The following is a 20,039-nucleotide window of genomic DNA, read 5'->3' as shown; positions in this document are numbered from 1 at the left end:
GGAGAGTTCCTCGGCGTCCTGACCTTTAATAGCTGATCCAGGCCCCTCCGTCTCGCAGCTATTCATTTGTTCAGTGTTAATTACTGTGTAGGGCACGGTTTCATAAGACTGGATCATTATATTGCTTCAGTTTTGTTTGGCTCGGCTCAATGCTTTGCCGCACAAACCGGAGCTCTGAGACCCTCAAGTATCAAAATTTACAACTGATCAATATGCATATTTGAATGCCAGCAGAAGCTGATGGTGTCCAGCGAGATTATAATAGTGAGGCAGCCAAAAAAAAGTTCAACCTGAACACATCGTCATAAATATTATAGCTGCGATAAATATCCAACGATCTAATTTAAAGAACAATTTCTGTTTGCTCATGAACTCAAAAGGGGGGGGGAAGACAACACGAGCAGCCCGTTAGCTTAGCATCACACAATACAACTAGCATGGGAAAAAAATCCACCCACTGCTTTCTATTAAGCTTGCTGTGTGAATACATTACGTGTTATTATGTGTTATGCTCATTATATAAATACCAAAGCGGCAAATTTGTAATTTAAATGAAAAACAGGGGGGGGGGTTGTTGTTTCGCAGACTATTTCTTTGTTTAGAAGCGTTGATGACGAGAAGTTACTGGTCCCATTCAAGAAATAATGAACTCATCGTGAAATAGCGATTATCCTTTTTTTAAGTTTAAGTATTTATTGTAGTTTTTATCTAATAAGCAAACAATGTGACGGTTTAGAGGTGCGTACTTTAGTACATCCAGACCAGGGCAGGATAGCTGTGTGCAGTGCTTGTGCTAAGCTAAGCTAACCTTAATATTTACATGAGAGCGCTATTGATCTTTTTATCGAAATCTCACATTTCACTATTGAACTATTCTTTGATGTATGTGTGTGTCTGTCTGTGTGGGAATGACAAAGATAAATGACCTTTTTCTTTTACCGTCATGCATGACTTCAGTGTTACACACACACACACACACACACCAACTGACACACATGCATAACACTGAACATGCATGCACCTGGCTGAGCTGGTCACTGGTGCATGTGCACCCCTGACGGGCTTTCTACATGCGCATCTGTCACAAATGCGCATCACGGCACCATGTCACCCCGACATCTCCTGCCCTCCATGTGTGTCCACGCATGCTGCTTTCTCTGCAGTTGTCAGAAATAAATCAGCCGGGAGTGGAGCACCCGTCAAAGACCCAATAAAGTTACCAGTACAGACCAGCGAGGAAAGAAGCAGCTTCACATCGCAGCTGCTGATACATAACATATGCACGAGGGCACATGGAAAACATCTCAACAAGCCGCGGTTATGAGGACATTTTCTCCTCCCTTATTATCTTATAATAGTCTTTAACATTCAATTATATTTCCTTAAATGTCCTTATGTCATTGCTCACTTTTCTTTATTATTCCTTCTCAACCGAAGTCCTTGAATGCCAAACAAGTAACATTTATCATCCAGCTACAAACAAAAGAGAATAAAAAGACGACAAAGTGACACACAGGTCCTACTCTGAGGACGTGCAGAGATGTGTGACAATGGGAGGCAAAAGTTACAATATGGGGGACATCTTCATCTCTCTTCTCATCTACCTCGCTGACCACAGAGCCACACTGCCCCCCTCAGGCCAGACAACCCTCCATTCATCTGTGTCCAAGAGTGGGGCTGTTTATCTTCTCAAAAAGTTCATAAATCTGAGCTGTGTAGATGAACAGAAACCAAGTGTGTGTGTGTGTGTGTGTGTATGTTTTGAGGGTACTTTATTTAATCATACCCGTGATGTAAAAAAAAAACACTTTGACATTGTCGGGACTGCCAGGCTCCATTAAATGTCAACACGTGTCTCTGTGTGTGTGTGTGTGTGTGTTGGGTTACCACGGCACAGGCGGGTCACAGGAACCAATCAGAGCGCATGCTCAGAGGGCGACCTGACCCTGCAAGATCACCATACGTGTGACGGATTTCCCACGCCACCTCACACTTTATTACTCACTCGCATTGGTGAACGCACGTATGCACACGTACACAAATGAATCAGCCTCTAACCGCCGCTGCACACCGGCAGGAGGACGTTTGATTGGCTTTGGGTTTTTTTTTTTACCAACATTTAGGTTTAATGTACAGCTGGAAAGTGTCTTTGATTATGTTTGAGCGTGTGTGTGTGTGTGTGTGCGTGTGTGTGGTCTCAGCTGCAGTAATTCAATTTGGAAATTCTTTATCTCACGATACATCATTTGCTCCTCCTCTCTCTCATTCTCCTCCCGACAGGTTCACAGGCTAATCTCCAAACGTCAGGGGTCAAAAGGCCCAGCTGGTGTTAACCGCCGTGGTCGTCCGGGTCGGCGATACGTTTGCACCACGGATGCAGAAAAAATGTTGGGAGGAGAAGACAAAAAAACGGCGCCAAACGCAAAGGCGATGGGAGTTTTTTCCAGATGCAGACTAAGTTGCAGTGTCCTGCTTGTCAGCCAGCAGATGATGAAAAGGAAGGGGGGAGGGGGGTTCTCCTTCCAAGACAGTCCATATTTTTCATACTTAGGGCCCCCCCTTGTGTGCCGCAAACGAGTGATTTGTCATCGAGGGGGATGATTGAAATGTTTAATCACAGAATAAAGCGCACTCACTCAGAGTAATTTGCTATTGATTTGCGGTGACCCTTCCACCTGAGACTACAAGTAAAGTCAAACCGCGGTAGTAAAAAAATACAAGCGCACCCATTTATCAAAACTTTTCTTTTAATTAGCTGCCAGTCCATAGATCACAGCCCATTTAGAAAATGATCATTTTCGGTGGGCCGCTGTGGCGAGAGAATGGAACAGACAATATTTAAAGAAATGAAGTCTTTGATTTAGCCCTTTCACATTATTCCATAACTCGCTGACCGTGTCGTTTTTAATTCAACAGAATTGATCAGCATGAGGCCAGTTTCATGCTAAGTGTCTTGTGTTTCTAGCTTTCTCCATCTACCTTGGGACCACACATCCCTTCCCCGCATGTGCAACTGCAACTGTAATTATTGGGAAAGTGCCGAGGGGAAGTGATGAAGGAACATGTGTAGAAGATTAATGAAAAGGGGGGGGGGGGGCGCAGGATTAAGAGCCACTGACACAAGGCAAGATGTGTGAGTTTCCGTGACAACGTGAGGCTGCACAGTGGAAGCCGATGTGAGGAAGTAAAATAATATCAACCAATGTACCCTCAATAAGTTTTATTCACCATAGCAGAGGTTGTCACTTCCTTAAATGGACCTCTCTCCAGTGGTCACAACACAACAACCCTATTTCCTGGCATTATGTTTATATACCACAAACACACCTGGAGTCACATGATGCAGCTGATGTCTTTTAAAGGCCGTAAAAATAAATCACCGATAAATCACCGTACATATAAAGTTAGATGAAGATCTTTTCTTTTCCGATATCGGCAGATATGTAACCGTGTGAACAAATGGAGGAGACCCGGTCAATATATGCATTGAAGATAAGACACAGCTACAGCAAACCTCATGAAAGTCAAACGGAGGAGGGAAAATGAATGAGGCCCGGGGGGGGGGGGGGGGGGGGGTTTGGGGTTTGTGAGGACGACTGGATTGGTAAATGGGACGCCGAGGGCCGAGTAATGTGACTTCAAAATGGAAATTTACCCACAGAGGTAATAACGGGCGGGATGAATGCTGGAGGCAGTGGGGTATCAAAAAAGAGAAAAGCAAACAGCTGGCCATTTTCATGTTTTCTTGGCTTGTCTTTTCATTTTTCCAAGCTGGCCAAAGACTGAAAAAGAAATAATGCAATTTTCTGGAATACAAATTGATTGCTCTACAGTCACATTATATTTGGACAAAATCCCAGAGCAACTCGTGACTCAGGATGAATACCCTAAAATATTCTTGGCCGCTACCTAGAGAGCCATTACACGGGAAGGGCTGCAGCCAAATTCTCCATCAAGCGACAAATGGACTGCAATTGTCAACAAAATATGATAAATAAGATAGAAAGGAAATGACCGAGAGTGTACAGTGTGTTGTAATGGCACCACTTTAAAGATGCTATTTGCACATTTCAGTTTTTTTTGTAGTATAAAGCCGTTTCTGTATACATGTACATTATGTAGCATGATGTGTCTTTGTCTGGATGGGTTGAGGTAATATTATGTTAGTTCCTTTCTGCATTTAATAAAAGCAATGCAGAAAATATAATTTAAAAAATATTATAGTTGCAATAAAAAAACAACATAAACATAAAAGCTTTCCCAGCAAGCACGTGAAGACTCTAATGGTGAACCAGAATGACACATTTCAGGGGAGATGATTATTTATCTGTTACAAGGAGCAGGGTTAGTAATTCATGAGCACAAAGGATTAAACAGCTGAGTGAACACGCGTCGCTCAGGGAAAAGACAAAATGACATTGGAATTATTTGAATTTCGACTGGCTGACCAAAATCTCCAAAGAGCAAACCTTTTATAGAGAAGTATTTAACAAACTCTGCTTTTAAAGGTTGAACAATACAACATGTTATCAGTACCGATTCTATAAGAAGATACTTGACTGTCATAAGAGCCGTATTGATGGAGGACCGTACGTGTGTGTGTATATGTGTGCAGTGCCGCTGTGCTTCCATAAATCTATGGAACTATAGTTGAGGGTTATGAGTAGCAATAATAAACAACATAACTAAGGCCACAAACTATTTAACGCTCCACCTTTAACAGAAGATTCTTACCTTTCACAATAAAAGCCTTAGACATCACCGAGGACGCCTACATTCACCTCAGAGTAGTTTGGTAAGTGACATTTCACCATTTCTTAACACTGCAAATTACACAACAAAACTTATTTCATTATTAAGACATTTTGGATTTAAATCAGGTGCCAGAGTGCATTAAGAAAAATTAAAAAAAACTACAACCGTGACCCGAAACACTTCGGCAATCTTGTTTCGCTTCATCAGCGCAGGACGTGAAAATGACACCATTCATGAAATAAATTAAAGTTCCTATTTCCGCCCTTGAGACGATCAATTGCCGAGACCAACTCCAACCTTTGTCATCCGCTGCCACCGTCACGATCCCCAAAACTGGCTCCACTACAAAGGCCGGACTCACCTGTGTTCCACCAGGCAGCCTGGACCAGTGCGTCTTTGAACCAAAGGAGGAGCGTAACCACTGCGCCTCAAAGCGGCGTGGAGACACAGACTGCACTTGGAACACAGGAGACTCTATCTCATCTCTCTCTGCTGATCAAAGGCCCCCACCAACCCCCCCTCTCTTCCCCTTTCAAACCCTCAGACCCAGCTGCTCCCGCGTGCGCCTGTTGTTCTTGTGTTTGAAAGGCTTCCTTCCCTCTGACGCTCCGCCGACCCGTTTCACTCAAAAGCGGTCGAATGCATATTTATCATCACGCTACAGGAAACCACCTGAGGGGGTGCCCCGCCTCCCCTGTGACCGTGGAAACACCTTTCAAAGCGTGACATTTACTGGTAATTATACCTTGGGTCTCAAGGTGCATCGTTCCTGCTGCCTGACCGCACGGAGCCGCCTTTGCATTGGAGGTGAATCGTTGACTTTTGGTCATTTTTTGTTCAATGTTCTGCTAAACCCAACGAGTTAAACGGCAAAACAATTGTATTTTCATTTAAATAGTTGCTTTGATTAGCAGAAAAACTCTGCATTAGTGGTTTTAATGATGCATTTGAAGCTCGCCGGAGCGTGAACAAAACAACATTTCATTGGGCAAAATGAGCTCAAGGTTTCCGTTTTAGAACGAGGGAAGCAGGAAGTGACCGTGATTAACGGCCAGAGAGGCCACAGACGTGTCCCCCCCCCGTGCAGGACGGGGTCCTCCATCGCCCCCCGCGAACACCCCCACTGTTGTTGTCTCCGGCTAAATAACCTCGGCTCGATTCTTTGGTAATTGCCTCCAGCCGACTTTCATCAGGCCCCCAGCTGTCTTTCCATCAGACGGCTTTCTTTGGAAGAACCCCCCCCCCCCTCCTACACACACAGTGGAAATTTGAACTTGGCTGTCAATATAAAAAAAGATGATATTTCATAGGTATTGGTATTGGTATTTCGTTGGCTGAATTGATGTCTTATATCCTTCGCTAGAGTAAGACAGCTGATGAATTTACAGAAGCAGCTTTAGAAAAGTATATAAATATGTGGGTCTTTGTGTGTGTAGTGGGGTGGAGTGGGAGGGTGTTGGTTGAGTGTGTGTGTGAGTTTGAAAGAAGACGATGAATTTCATTTCATAGCTGAAAGACAATGATCGCACCAGAGAGAAATAATTCAATTTTTTAAATAGTCACCCCCCCCCCACACACACACATCACACACACACGTACATTTTAAACACACATGCCTGCGCTCACCATTTATATTCCAGTTCTCTGTTAAACAAAAATGCTCTTCATTAAAAGAACTCCTAACCTCTCCACGAGGAGATAAAGGGTAATTACGTAGCTATCGTCAATTCAAACGGGTCTCTTTTTCCGAGTGCGGGGGACCACAGATAAGGCTTCTTAATTAACTTAAGTGCTTCTGTTCCATCACCTCTCATGCAGGGACCCTCTAACCGCTGGTGGAGATACAGAAAAAAAGGCTCCATTATACAGGCACATTAAATCATCTGTACTGTCACATCTGGTCAATTTTCACAGTTGAAGTTTAGAGTTCAACTTTGAGACTTTTCTCTCCGCTGCATGGAAGAGAGCGAGAGGGTGGGGGGGGGGGGGGGGTGTTTAGAACTCAAGTGGAGCTGGTTATGGAGTCGGCAGAAATACAGGTGCTTGAAAGTCCACGAGAGGAGTCTGATTTCCATGCGGACGGAGGGTCGCTTTTGTCGGATTCCTGTAGGCCAAGAACAATCCAGTTCAAGCTGCCCGTTTAACACAGCATGCGCTGTAACGTAACTCAGTGTGGATCGCACACTGAGGGGGAAAGTCTACTTGTGTGTCCAAAGGTAGCAATGAATGTCATTGTGGCAAGCCAGAAGGGATGCGAGAGGCAGGAGTGAATTAAAAAGTCATTTTCAGGTCAAAGAAGATCTTACAAACTGAAAACAGGATTGTAGGACAACATCCATACCTGTAAATCACAAGGTGGCAACACTCTAAAGCACAAGGGCGTAACCGTGGTTTAGACAATCATTTATTCAAATGTGTAATGAAGCAGAGTTCATTTTCCCATGGACTTTTATATTGACCAGAGGAGTCGGCACCTTTCGGTTTCGGCTTCCCTTTTCATACTCACGAGTCTGAAAAGACTGACAGTTGCCATGACGACAACAAAGACACAGCTCCTTGTAGTTCAGACACACAGACTGGTATCTAACTTCTCCGCCATAGTCCTGGGAAATAAGGGGACAACAGGCACACAGGGCTTAAATACACTAGGGAGGTGCAGGTGAGTGGACACAAGTGGAAACAATCAGGCAATCACAGGACAAGGCAGGAAGTGAAGTTGACCCAGGGACACAAGAGACATGAAACTACAAAATAAAACAGGAAGGAGAAACAAACCGTGACACTCAGTTATTTCAAAGAATCTGATCCACTGACCCCCCCCCCCCCCCACCACCACATCTATCAACTGGTTGGCAGTCGCTCCAGCATCTCAAAGAAGCAGAATGAATTTAGGTAGGAAAGAAAAATAAAAATGAACTGACAGGTGCATTTGATGATACTCCTACTTTGTATTCCCATAATTCCACATCTCCTCATAATATCTAATGCAGCTTATTCATGCTTACCCCCCCTCCCCCCCCATCCTTCCCTTGCTACGCTCTCGTCTGGAAGCTCTCGACCCTCCTCTGTCATCGTTCCAGCCGTTTCATTCTTCCTGCCCTCCTGCTTCGACTCTCACTCACTCCTTTCATCCGCTTTTCGTATTTTTCTCAACTCAGCTCCACCCCTGCCCCCCCACCCCCCCCCCCCTTCTCCCCGACTTCCCTTTCATCCGTAATGTCTCTACATCCGACCCTGCATCTCTTCCCCTCTCACCACTGCTCTGCTCATCCACCCACACTCAACCCTTCATTAGACCGTGTGTGTGTGTGTGTGTGTGTTTTCTCTCCAGGGCAAGATGTTCATTACTGCGGAGGTTAGAATGATGACGGCGGTAATAAAAGATAAAAAGTCGTCGGAAAGACACCGATCAAACGTCTCCCGGTGGCACTGGGCGTGCACGCGTGGTTGTGTGAGCCGACGTGTGCGTGCGTGTGTTTTTGCGTGCGCCGTTCTGCCTTATCGGGAAAGTGTTTCCTCCTAAAGGACAAAATGTAGAAATTGTCCCCTTTTTCAAAATGCCACCACGTACAGAAGGGAGAAGTTTGTGGTTGTGTTTGTTTAGTGGGGCCCACCCGTTATTTGGAGTTGCTCCAGGCCGGCCTCGGGCTGTTGGCAAAGTGTGTGTCCTCGCACGTGTAACCGCGTGTTCACGGGCCGCCGCCGCCGCCGCACGGCGACATCGGGAAGCTTTGTGCAGTGGAAATTTAATTAGGTTGCAGGAATCAAACACATGAAGTGCGGGGGGGGGGGGGATAAAAATATTGATAAACAACATTGTCTGCACTGAGGATTAGCAGCATACAGAGTAAGGGGGGGGGGGTGTTATTAATTAATGTGCGGTTGTTTGCTGGTGCAGGACGAGCGTCAGTAGCTGTGCTGTAGAGTCTCAGGAGGCCCCGGGCGTGGGCCCTTTCATTAGCAGCAGGTCTCACGTCACGTCCACTGTCGCAGGAGGGAAAACGAGAAAAGGAGGTCCACTGAGTGTCCACTGACAGTCCACTGAGTGTCCAATGAGTGTCCACTCACTGCTGAATCGCCGATGTCACAGGTCGACTCGTGGAAGAAGGAGCCAAGGGGGGAATGTTTGTGCTTGTGAAGTTTCATCACCATCCTAAGTAACCTCTATATTGCCTCTTTATCTCCACACACACACACACACATACACACACACACGGTGCCTTGACTCACTCACAAGCTTCTCCCTTTTGCTGCCTTGTTTATCTTGAAGCCCTTTCTAAGTTTTGCTACACTATTATTTATCCTCCACTGGCTTAATACTCAGTGAATATTACTGTACAAGCCTGCAGAACTCTGTTTCATTATCTGTCTCCAAGGTCTGAAATGAATTAGGATCAAAAAAAATAAAAATCCATACACTGTTCCCATTTCAGTTGCAATTTGCTGCGAGCTGAATCCACCAACGAGGATTTTTTTTTTTCTTTTTTGATGAATGAAAATTCAAGCTTCATCAACTCGATTGGATTTAGCTTGTGTTGTGACATTGGAACTTTTAAAAAACGGATCATCTTGGAGAGAAGAAATGCCGTCGTTAGTTCTCACTATCAGTACACACTGCATACCGTGTTCCCTGCTAGTAATCAGAATAAGACGATTCAATGGAATACTGTTCTGCGTCGTGCTAAGCCAACAAGCTAACGAAGCTACTGCACGGTTTAGCTCCCCCCAACGCCTTAATAAATGTATTCTAACAGCAGCTGGTGGAATGAGGAGTCAACGAGGGGACACTGCAGCTCCAAATATCGCTTCATTTGTCTAAAGCTGGATGTGACGGGTTCCCGAAGGGCGTTTGGGTGCATTTCTTGTACCTAATACATGCATTTTTTTGCAAGACTCACCAGCAGATAACAACGGCGTTTCTCACATGCCACCGACGTGCTCGCAAGTACACAGATTCTCTCCCAAAAAAAACCCAACGGGGGCAGAACGCGGGTTCGTAATAGCATAATAGCTGCTCTGATTGTTTGATTGCCAATCACATTACCGAGCCTCGCTTCCGTCCTGCACACGCACGCTGTGGGCTGACTAATCACAAGCGACGCAATCAACAATAGAGTGCGGCTTAAAGGGTAACCACAACCGCTCGCGTCGGTCGGCGATGGTGGGATTTGACGGAGTTGCTGATTGCAGCAGCGGAGGCCTCTCTGTTGCATCACGCATCGACCTCCCGCTCGAGCACGCGGATGTCTGCCCGGGATGATTATGGTGATTGTAATTTGGGGGAAACGCTGACCCTTGATATGAGCTCTCGCTTTTTCTCTGAAGGACTCAAAGGATCAAAGCCGGACGTTAATGCCGAGGCTTTTAGATTATTGATATACGCACACGTCCTATTACTCGTCATTGAGCTGCAGCTGCATCAGGGATATCTTCACATCATAAGACATCGAGTGATTCTACATTTGGCTGTTATTTCGATTATTATGATGGTAAATCATACGGCCCTGTTCTTGACTTACTCCACTGGTCTACCTGATGCACAACTCCGCGTTATATTAGTTACAATTTGGAAGCAAGTTGGTTTAGCAAATAAAACCCCACAGTGCGTCACTAGAGCAGAAAGCACCTCGGGTTTTACCTTCTGAGATCAATGCATTCATTTATTGTCTCAGTTTGTGATACTTGATCGTTATTAGGACTTTAACCAACTAAAAGAAAAAAGCCCATTTGAAGTCTTCTCACATCACATCAGTAAAAAAAGGACGTTAGTTTCCATCGCGTTGCAGCTGGGACCAACAAAGTTTTCCAAAGAAAAGAATAAAAAACTAAACTGACCAAAGTTCTCTCTTTGAATTTTCCATGTTTATTCAAGCCAACTACTGTAACTGCATGGATGAATAACTGAATATCCGACTAAAAGGTTAATGCGGCTCATGAGCACAGAGGGGCAAGAAACCAAACTTAAAGGAGTGACATTTGCATCGCTCGCCGCAACTTGGGTGGAAGCTTTAACTCTGAATTCTTCAAGTCTTTTCTCGGGCCGACCTCAAGATCAACACGCGTCCCATGTGAGCTGCCATACACACTTTTCCCCGTAATTCTCTGGCTCCACAAATAAAGGCAATGAAATCCCAAAGTGCGAAGTGATGATTCACGTCTTTGAAATGTTTTCCATTTATTTAGAATGCGCCGTGTGCCGCTCTGCGCTGCCCTTACTTACTAGTCTCCTGTTTCATAGCCAAACCCCCCTCCCCCTCATCACATTCCCAAGGATTATTATCATTATTGTGCGTGTCACGTATTTGTGGCTGAAGCCAAGCCCACTTTTCCTCTCCAGGTCACCAAGCGCTGCAGCCATTGTTGGGCACGGTGTAGGGGCAATGTGTTGGTTAATAGCTAGTGTGAAATTAAATCATGACATCCACAGAAGTATTAATAATTAAAAAGATAATTCACTAAATAAATAAACAGGGCACCACCCTAAAAAAAAAGGGACTAATAATCAAACTGTTATAGTTGATATTCAGTCATTAAGAGCAACCAGCACACTACAGCACACATAATAAGCCCAAATAAATCACAGGAAACTGCTCCTTAAAGTATAACAGGGCTTATTAACTTCCAACATTACTAATCTGATCAATACAAAAGCTACCATACGAGATCCTAACATTCATTCATGCGTGTGGAGGGGGGGGGGGGTTTGTGCGATAGCGGGTAACTTTATCACATCATGTAGTTCATAAACACAATCTCTCATTAAACAGTGCAGTAAACGTCAAAACAAAAATAATGACACATGTGGTTCATGTGACCTCTGCCCAGACTCAGCCTTACCGTGCATTGTTTTGTTTTGTTTTGTTTTGGGTTTTCTGCGTCTCCTCGAGTCTCCTTTGACCCGGTCCTTTGCCAGTGAGGATGGATTGGGGATCATCAGGACTGTTGTATCGGGTAGAAGACGTTTTCCTTCTCGGGGGAGCTGCTTGGGCCGGAGGTGAAGACCGGGGCGGCCGGACCTCTCTGGGGGGCACGAAGAAAATGGTTTGGGTTGGAGAGGCCTAAATCCTCAATCCTGCATTCTGAGGAGATACTGCAAGGTCAAGGTCTCAAGACAAGTTTGAGAGACAGAACTCACAACTCCACACCAGGGGGAACCCTGTGGTTGGCCAATCAGATCTCAGGGCTGTTTCGCCAAGACAGAGATATCACGCCTAGGTTTGAAGGCACAAACCGCTTCAAAGGTCAGCCTTGGTTCTATGCTGTGGTGGGAGCCCAACACCATTTCATGTCGCATTGAAGAGCCGATTTCAAGTCGAAATCAGGGATTCAAGGTAGAACACGGTGACTGAAGTATCCCTCTAACGTTCTCGTGCACGTCGGACTTTATTAAACAAGCAGCAGCTCGGGTTGGTCCTCTACAGTCGGCCCCAGAGTCTTTACGGGTGTGTCGCATTTGCTCTCCTCTCATCTCCAAACGCTTCACTTGTGGTGAGTAGAGAGAGCGATCGCTTCTCCATAGAACCATTATACAAGAAACACCCATCAAACAGCGAGGTCTTCAATCTGTAAACTTCTCCTAGAGAAAAGGTCAGTAACAGTTATCGGTGTGACATGGACGTTGGTAAGATAGATCCTGGTTGTCAATTACTGCTTCAAAAGCTTGTCCTGATATTTCCTTCCTCCTTCTCACACACACACACACACACACACACACACACGCACACACACACACACACACACACACACACACACACACACACACACACACACACAGACATCACCTAATCCATCACAGCTATCCATTTAGGGAGATTTATATGTTATATGTGTCCAAACAATGTTAAGTCTTCTTATTAATAAAACATTATAAAAAACAATGTGCTGTTGAATCAATAACAGTCTGGAGATATTTATGTTATTGATTCAACAGCATATTGTTTTTATAATGTATCATTAATAAGAACATTGTGGAGGGTCTGTTATTGGTGAAGAGATATATCACACCAGGGACAGATGGAATTTACTTTGGTTTTGTTTCATAATTGTGTTTCTCTGAAATTGAACACTACCATCGGGTTGTTTGTTGATGAACGAAGCTTTCGGGAGGTCAGTCCGCACCGGAGATGGCCCGTATTGATCAGGCTTATGGAGGGACGTCGAAAACATCCACAGTCCCTTTGGAAGGTTGCGGCCACAGGCTGTTGTAAAAGAGTCATTTTCATGCTAAAAGTCGCCTCCACTTCAGACGGCTCAAGCCCACTCGTGCTTTTCCACTTGACCGGTAGCCGTGCGAGGCAAAGGGCGTATTTCTCCCTCCTACAGGTTGAAGAATGTTATGTAGCAGATTGCTGCAAAGCAATTTAGGAGCTGCAGAGGCAAACCTGACCTGAAACCTTCCACATCCTTGGAAACCAGAGTGTTGCGAGGGGCGGACCAGGCATTGTTCCTGTTTTATTGCTGCAATCAGGACGTGCTGATTTGGGAGTGATATATCTACGAGGAGAGTCTCCTGACCACTGACCACTGTTTCAATCCCAGAGCGATGCTGACACACAACCACACACAACTACACACACATAGAAAAGCATACCGGCGCACACATTGAACCCAGCCCAGAGAAGATTACTTTTCCTTCACTGTGGAAATCAATGAGTGCACTCCATCGCTCAATTTAATGCCCACTTACAAACACACACACACACACACACACACCTGTGGGTGAGAGTACAGGTTGGCTCGGGATGCTTTTGGTTGTGTTTTGGCGAGTGGATTGGAAATGTTACTACTGCTCCCTTCTGGTAAACACAGACATTGAGAGAATGAACGAATGAATAAACTCATCGTATTTAGAACAAATCCCACGGATCTCCTCCAGCTCTTCTCCCAACTACCCGGCTCAACTTTTCTTGATTCAACGCCGCTACTTCTCTCTTTCCTTGCAGTTTCCGTTTGGTCTGAAGTCACCGCGGGTCACTGTTGAGTCTTGAGTGTGTGTGTGTGTGTGTGTCAGAAGCACTGAGCCAGAGTAATGGGTTTGTTCAGCCGTCCGTTGCAGTTGTTTTGGCGCTGAATGATCCAGCAAGTGGTCGAAATCACCAATTACACACACACACACACACACACACGCATACACACACACAGTCAACTTCCCCATCTAACATACAAGGACACATGTATTTATATTTATAAGTAAAGCGCGAGTACCCAGTTTACATTTCATACGTCCTGTGCAGATCAGAGCGCCGTTTAATATGAAAAACGACAGCGGGAGCTTTAAAAAAAAAAAAAAAAAAGACTGCGGCTCATTCACATTCTCTCCAGCTGTTGAAAAAGATTTAATGCTTCCATCTTCAAGCTGCACACAGAGTCCTCCTTCCACCAATGTGTGACTGCTTTAGGAAGCGGGCTGTGCAAGCAGCCACTTAAGGGTCCAATCCTCTGCGATAATGACAAGCGGAAATAAGGCCGCAGCCGTTTCAAGGGGGAGCGAGAGCAGCTGTTGCAGTGTTTACTTCCACCATTAAATAATCTCTTGCAGATATAGCTTGTGCCAATATGGGGCGAAGACGTGTGTATGCAGGCAGCCATGAGTCGACAGGATAAAAAATGGCCACGGTTCACCGTGCGCTTGTACCTGGGACGGATGCAGGTGATCGGCGTGAAGTGGCCTCACAGCAGAGAAAAAAAAACTACTAAGAAATGTAAAGCCAAGAGTCTTCTATTGATTAGAAAGGATATGATGGAACGTGTGGCCCGACTTTTTTAAGTCTTTCAGGGTTGCACCATTGAAAAAAATGGAGGACTGCAAATAGCAGATTCAACAATTTGAATTGATAATCAAGGACATTAGAACGTCAATCTGTGAAAAAGTACTGCACTTCATTTCATGGCTAAATTGGCTAAAAAAAAGATTCCTGGAAAAACTCCCCGATATTTTCTTATAACTTGATGGTCATTTATCCTCTTTTCTATTTTCACCTCTTTCGGCACAGGAGACTGACGCTGCACCACACGGGTCACACGGCTCACGCGTCCTCGTCCGCCTACACGACCTCCTGAGCTGACTTACGCCTGACCTTCCAAAATAAAAGAGCTATTTCAAAGGTCCGAGTCATGTCGCAGTCTGCGCTTCACGTTCTTTACGCCGGAGAGCTGGAAACCACGGAGGCAACGTCTAACCTCAGAAACATTTCATCTCTTGTTTTCATACCTCAGCGGGCTATCTGACGTCCTCATGAAATTGGGGACGGGGTGTGCAATGATGGCGATGTACAGAGCGGACGATGAAAGGTGGGATGCACTCTGGGCTTTCTGCTTGTTTCTAAATATCTGTGTTTTGACTCGTGTTTGGTTTTTTGTGTTTTGTTCCCGGCTGCAAGAAAAATCTCCCCCTGGAGACATAAAGCCTAGTAGTTATACTTTAAACCTTTGTCCTCAGAGTGTCTCCATAGACAAGTACTTTGACTTATATTCCCCTCCAGATGCTACCCCACTATGCTGGAGACGCAGGACGCGGGTCAGCTTCGATGAAGTGAAAGAGAGCTGAGGGGGGAGAGAGAGAGAGAGAGGAGCGTGTGGGGAGGGAGGGGGGAGGTCTGGGGGGGGGGGCGGCCTAGCAACCATCGCGTTCACTAGCGACGGTACAAAGCGAACGGAATTGGTGAGATGTGGTCTCATCTAACTGTGATTCATCTTCTGCTTCGTGGTGTTTTATGAACCACCGGTGCAGGGAAGGTCACGTGACAGGGGGGAAGGTTTGGGGCCGGCACATGGGGACTCGGCTGAATATGTAAAGTGTTTTCCTTTGCGTTCCCTGTGTGTGTGTGTGTGTGTGTGTGTGTGCGTGACACTGCGTGACTCCGTGTCTCAGCCCGTCGGACGCGGCGTTGCCTTCAAACTGGTTTGTTTCCCATGTCGATGAGAAGGTGTTACATTAAAGACGTTCCCCCCCGCTTCACTCACTCTGTCTCTGAGCTCCACTCAAACATGTCACCACAAATTACATCCCTGCATCTGCGCGCGTGTGTGTGTGTGTGCACATGCAAAACCCTTTTTTTTTTGCAGCCAAGCTGTTATCCATCAAGAAAATATGAAAAAGCAAGACAAGCGCGTTCCAGAAGGAAAAGACATCCACATTCGACAAACGTCTGCCTGATCACGTTCACGTCAATCACAGTGAAGAGAGGGACAAAAAAAAAAGTTATTATTCCCCCTCAAAGCGACAAGTCAGAACCATAACATCCCCGATGGAGAGGCGGGGGAATGTTAAAGGTATTTCACACTTACAGTGGTGCCTTCATGACTCCACCAGCGGCTCTGTTCCCCGGTGAGTTATCGGGAAAATATTTGGTCACCTTAGACGGCATGCGGTTGGCGAATGATTGATGGCACGTTCACGAAGGCCCGGCTTTCCCGTAGATTACCGACACAGACAAGGAGGGCCGCGCTCAGATTACAGTTGTCTGCCGCGTCGTAACCCGGGATTACCTTCTGAACTCGCCCCTCAAAAGCGAGGCGTGTTTCGGATCATCTCCACGGGCTCCATCCTTAAAGGGGCTGAGATTCAACTCCCTGATCGCCCTGTCGCTGCTGCGCCGACCTCCCGGTGGGGGTGACCCCCCCCCCCCCTTGCAGGCCGCTGCAGACCCGGGAACGGGGAAGCAAATCCTGAAACAAATCTCAGTGACAGTGTGCAGGTTTCTCTCGAAGCTGCTTGAAAGGGACGCAGCTGAGAAGCAGCGAGAGACAAACAGAAATATACAGGAATACTAAATGGAAGCGCGCGGTGAGGAAAATGTTTACCTGGTGTGTGTTTGTCAGTGTGTGTTCATTCTCCGATTCCCACAAAGCTCCCTGTGAAGAGCCTTAATATTCAACACATTCGTGTGTTTGGTTACATCCAGTCTGGTCCCGTCCGGCTGCTTTTTAAACATCTAACCTCGACGTCTCGATGTGAGTGTGAATTATGTTGATCTAAAACTACACTTTAAGAGCAAATTTTCTCTCGCTAACATATTTGCTTTTGCAAATGAGCACAACATGAAACCTCAGTGGACGCGGTTTGCTCCGGCTTTATGATAATATGTTGTTTGTTTACATTCGACATATATCAAGCTTTTAATCATCCTCGACACAAAATCCGCTCAGAAGATAAGAAACGCATCCCAGATCTGAGACCCTGGCCCCACTCGTCCCCGGGGGGGGGCCCGGTCCTCCTGGTGGCCGTGTGACCCGGCGTTGGCTCTGGAGCCCGAGAGGAGGGGGGGGGGGGGAACTCTTTGGTGATGGATGGAAGCGGCGCGGGGAAACATTTACATGCAAATAACGGCATCTGTCTCCTGGTCACTCACGCATGGGGCGCACGAAAAGGCAAATTCTCGCCCATGCGTGCGTGTGTGCGCGTGGGTGGGTGTGTGTGTGTGTGTGTGTGTGAACATCAGACAGAATGCAGAAACAAATGCGTACGCATGCACACAGCCGAGGTAATGGGATGATGTACGAGAGCTCTTAAGTCCCGATCCCCAGCCTCCTTCACTTCTCCCTCCGCTGGTCTCTCTGCAGTGTGTGTGTGTGTGTGTGTGTGTGTGTGTGTGTGTGTGTGTGTGTGTGTGTGCTTGTCAGCTCCTGTCTCTCTCTCTCTCTCTCTAGTTCTCTCAATGTGGGTAAGATGTGATTGGATTACTCCGAGCAGATGCTTTGAGTAATACCAAAATCAGATGAGGCAGGCAGGAAGGTACAGGTGGAAGCTGCTTTGTCACTTTGCCGACCAAAAAAATGGGGGGGGGAGTAGAGTTCTACGTTGATGCTGAAAAATGTTGCACCAGTTGTTCCCAATCCTGGGGTCAGGTCACGAGGTATAGGGGAAAATCAAAGCAAACAACCCCCCCTCCCTCCAACTTGTTTACGCTGCTGGCGTCAGGGAAGAGATGCAGAAGAATCAGAAGCACCACCCGACTTCATAACAGCTTCTTTCCTCCGGCTGTGAGACTCCTTAAACCTCCGTACGTCATTTACATGATTTCTTCTGTTTTTTTTTCTTCTCGCTTTTCCTCATGTGTCTCAAGTTTTGTTGTGTCTCCCACTGTCGCGCAAACCCCGTGGTTAGTGAAGCAAAGTGCACGTTTTAAAAAAGGAGACAAACCGCTCTTTTACTGCAGTGCTCTCGCGCTCGTGCGATGAGTCGTTGCAAGCGTGACACACGTTTTTAAGGGGTCACTTGCCCCGGAAAAAGCTGTGAATCACCGTGTTACATCATCACAGCACCGAGGAGGGGGGGGGGGGGGGGGGGGGGTCATCATGTGATCTTTGGTTGGATTCTGCAGTTTACGAAGACGCTTGAAGCTGGTCACCATCTTCCCAACATGATGGAATTACATTACTCGAATAAACACTCTTTGATGTGATCACACCGGATGACATCAAGTTAGTTTTTGCTTCTTTTTGGTTCTTTTCGTTGGTTATTTGGGACTGAGATGCAAAATAGGGGCAGTTGCATGAAGCGGCGAGCCGGCTAATTGTAAAAAAAAAAAAACACTGCGGGCCAGTGAGGTCACGACGGAGCGTCCCGTTATCTGCCTCTGTGCACGAATATGTATGAAAGATGCGATTAACCCTCCCCCACACACACACACACGTTGAACGAATGCCGACGCATAGACGAGTGGCTCCTGGAAACCCGCTACATGGAAAACACTCAGACAAGGGGGCCAGGGGTTTCGTTTCGCATGACCTTTGACCGGCGCACAAGGTCACCCGTCAAACACTGTGGCGCGTGCAAATACTAGCGACAGGAAACCACACACACACACACACACTCTCTCTCTCTCTTCAGCACCTGCATTAAACCTCATCACACAAATCCTCCTCCGCTCTCGACAGCCTGCCGGGGGGAAGACGTCTCCGAGCACCGTCTTTACCCTCGGCCTCTGCTAAAGAGCTCTCCCGCGGGGTCTCGGCTTGGTTAGAAGATCTTCCTCTTCTGCTCTCCGCCTGTGCATATAAGTCGCTGAGCGTGGTCCCGCCGTGTCTGTCAGAGAGAGCGAAGCGCTCGGTACGCCGGGAGGCCGGTGAAGACGGCGGAGCGACGGGAGCCTGGAGAGACTACGGCGACGAGACCAAGGAGAGAAACACACACACACACACGTGCACGCACACACACGCTTCTGCTGGATGTGGGTGCGGCGCTGCAGCAGAGAAGCCTCGCCACGTGAAAGAGATCTCCGGGTGGCAGAGCTAATTCGCAAGTCAGAGCATGGCAGCAAACAAGCGCTTGGCGTGCAGAGATAAAGTGGAGCGACGTGGATACCTGAGCCGAGAGGGGAAGGAGATGTTTATTCAGCCGAGTGGAAAAGATACGGGAGAAGAAACGATGACCCGTTTCACTCCCTCGCTCCGTAGCCCTAAGCTGCTTGTAAAACATGACTCATGCAGAGGTTTTTTTTTTTTTTTTTTTAATCTAAGCATGTATTTAAATAAAAAAACAAAATGACCTTTTGAGTGCAAATAGGCACAACAAGTCTGCGAAAACAAAGTAAAGGGATAACATTTAGAAATGCTGACTGTGTAGACTGCAGGACGGCGGAAATCATTCTTCTGGTGAGAATAATTTATAAATAATACTCCTTAGAAACTGTGGGTCAAACTTTTTTAATATCCCAAATGTGTATTGTTTTTTTTTCTGGTTATAATGTACTTTTATTGTGATTCTAATGTTAGTTACCCGACTTTTCGGACTTCAAACCTCCATCAGGTGTTAAAATCTTTAGTTAGGATACTTTAGTTGTTATTAGTTATTAAGTCTTTTTGTAGTAAGAAAGCCAAACGGATCTTTTGACAACATCAAAACTCCTTCATTGAGGTTGTATTTCTTGTTGCCGGGGGCCAGATACATGAATAAGATGTAATCATAAGAAAATCTCTGCAAACCACACAGCGATTTTTTAAGATGTCAATCAAAGTCCTATTTCTAAACATTACTTTAAACTACGACCCATTTGAATAAACTACCCATTAATTACTGTAATTTAAATGATTTGACTCACATTCTCGCAGCAGACTGGTGAATGTTTCACTTTGTCCTGAATTGTGAAGCAGTCTGTTTTAATTCGGGCCACGTGAATCGTTGACCATCCCAGTGACGAGCAGGGATGACCACGTGGACGCGATGGCGGTGCACAGGTACACGTGTCAGCGGGGCTGCAAATAGCCTCAGCGCGGCGTAACCGTAGCGACGTGCCTCAATGAGTGCTGCAGCCGTGCGAATGCGAGGACGTGTGTGTGTGGCG

The sequence above is a fragment of the Pungitius pungitius genome, chromosome 9 (genome assembly GCF_949316345.1).
Source record: "Pungitius pungitius chromosome 9, fPunPun2.1, whole genome shotgun sequence".
NCBI lineage: Eukaryota > Metazoa > Chordata > Actinopteri > Perciformes > Gasterosteidae > Pungitius > Pungitius pungitius.
Note: the sequence above shows the minus strand (reverse complement) of the source record.